At 36.1% G+C, this 2,491-nt stretch overlaps 1 long non-coding RNA gene across 1 annotated transcript; it reads left to right on the top strand.

The window, feature by feature from the left end:
- The first annotated feature begins 1,075 nt into the window (after positions 1–1,075).
- Positions 1,076–2,491, top strand: LOC131174738 (uncharacterized). The gene is made up of 3 exons (XR_009144969.1): positions 1,076–1,271; positions 1,719–1,776; positions 2,350–2,491. It is a non-coding gene; the product is annotated as an uncharacterized LOC131174738 (long non-coding RNA).

The raw sequence follows: 2,491 nt of genomic DNA, 5'->3' as shown, positions 1-2,491 counted from the left end.
CTAGTTCAGTACAGTTCTCAATTCTTCAATTTGGTACGATTCCAATTCGATTCTCGGTTCTTAAAATAATTTTACGTAATTATTTCCTTAAAAAATTATACTTGAATTAGCATTTAATTTTTAAATTGAGTTATTAATACATAATATATCATATAATATATCTTTTAGTTATTTTTAAATTACATAATATTTAACTCTAAGGTGCATATATAATTTATGATTAAATATATTATATAATATAATAGTATATCACATAATATACATTTTAACTATTTATTAATCATATAATATTTAACTATAAGATACGAATGTAAATAAGAATTAATATATATATATTGAAAGCATATAATACATCTTAAAATATATAGAAAAAAAAGATATAAATTCGGTTCTTAGGTCGATTCTGGTTTGATACGGTTCTAATTCAATTCTTAATGAAGAACCAGAACTGAATCAAAGTATCAAAATAACTTTAGTTCAGTACGGTTCCTGTCGGTTCGGTGCAGTTCTTCGGTTTGGTTTGGTTCCCCCATGAACCTTGCACAGCTGTAGCTGCATCTAGCATGTCTCTGTCTGTAGGAAGAAGACCTTCATAAAAATGTTGAATGAGTAATTGGTCACTTCTTTGATGATGTGGGCAACTTGCACACAATCTCTTGAATCTCGCCCAATACTCACCCAATGACTCCCCATTATACTGCTTAATGCCACAAATATCTTTTCTGATGTTGACTGCCCTTGAAGCTAGAAAGTACTTCTCTAAGAATAACAGCTTCATGTCATTCCACGTGTTTAAGAAACTAGAAGGTAGGTGGTAGAACTAATCTTTAGCTGCATCCTCTAATGAGAATGGGAATGCTCTCAACCTAATTTGCTCCTCTGTAATACCTGTAGGTTTCATGCTTGAACACACAATATGGAACTTCTTGAGGTGTTTGTGAGGTTCCTCACTTGCAAAACTACGAACAGTAGACAATAAGTGAATTAAGCCATATTTCAATTCAAAAGGTACCGTAAGTGCACGATATTGAATGCATAATGGTTATTGGTTCATGTCAGGAGTTGCCTGTAACACCCCTGATTTTTTATATATTATTATTGGGCTTCGTGTAGGTATCCTCAATTCGCGGAAATTCGACAGTTGTCCGGATCTGTGAATTTCCGGCCAGACAGACCAGCTACCGGAAAAGTCTCCGAATTGGATCGAGGTTTTGGCTACCCTACCATTGTCAGGCATCCCGAGCACGTTCCCGAAGTCGGAATCGGCAAAGGTAAATCTGAACCTTGCTTTTTCGTAATTTTCTAGTGCTTAAATAGGATTAAAAATCCATAAAATATTTGTGGTAGCTTAGAAAATTATGATTCTTTTTGCAATAGCTTAATAATATTGCTAAGGACAGCGGGGCAAAGTTTTAGAATTTTTAGAGCTTATTTGGGCAGTTTTTGCAAAAATGGTCAATTATAGGGACTAAATTGAAATTTTACATGTTGTGATGGATGATTGAATTGGTGGGCCCAGGAGGGGCTGTGTGATGTGATTGAGTTGTGGATATATGGATTGTGGATATAGAAGTGTGTTTTGAGCCCTTTTGCAGGTTGGGTAAGTCCTAGGTATAGGGGAGACTCTGCCAGATTTTCGGCACGACTTAGGACGTATTGGTCTTTTTCTTTGTTTGTATTGAGTCAAATTTATTAAATGATTGTAATGAAATTGTCAGGTGAGCCGGGACAGCCTTCTTCCTCCGCCCAGCCGCCACAGTGATTGTCGTCAAGTCTGTGAGTAAAATATTAATTTTAATTGTAATTTCGATATTATTATATGTTCAGCATGCCCATGCATCACTTATATGCATATAATTATATAGTTAAACTCTAGGCACGATTTATGTTGCATTGATAACTGTTAAAGTGCCATGAATGTTGTTGCGGTAATTTGGAGCAGTGTGCGTGCGTTGGCGTGCGTGTGATGTGGTGTGGACTATGGATAGGATGGGTAGTCACGCTTGAGTTCTTCAGGGACCCGATCCTTCAAGGGGTAGTCACGGCTTGAGTTCTTCGCTGGGACCCTCGATTTGGTTATTAAGTGGAAGTCCGAGCTGAGTTCTTCGCTGGCACCAGGTTGGATTTAAGAGAGCTGTATAGGGGATCAGCTCCCATATGCTATGATGGATATTACAGGGTGTGTGAGTGCTCCAAATTACCTTTTTGATGCTATGATGTGAATTTATTGCTGATGTTACATTTCATTCCACAGGTTGCATTAGTTTTAGATAGTTATAGAGATTATGGTTAAAATTGATATTTTACTCTCTGAGTCGAACGCTCACTCCTGTTCAATATTTTTTTCAGGCTACAGGAGGATTTTATTTTGGTTAACCTGCTTTTCTCCTTCGCAGGTTGTTTATCAATATTTGTGTAATTTTATTTACTCCTAGAATTTCCGCATGTGTTAGAAGTATTTATTTGATTATGGTCTGTAATATTATTATCA

Source organism: Hevea brasiliensis, chromosome 16 (genome assembly GCF_030052815.1).
Source record: "Hevea brasiliensis isolate MT/VB/25A 57/8 chromosome 16, ASM3005281v1, whole genome shotgun sequence".
NCBI classification, from domain to species: domain Eukaryota; kingdom Viridiplantae; phylum Streptophyta; class Magnoliopsida; order Malpighiales; family Euphorbiaceae; genus Hevea; species Hevea brasiliensis.
Note: the sequence above shows the minus strand (reverse complement) of the source record. Positions and strands in the feature narration are given on the sequence as shown.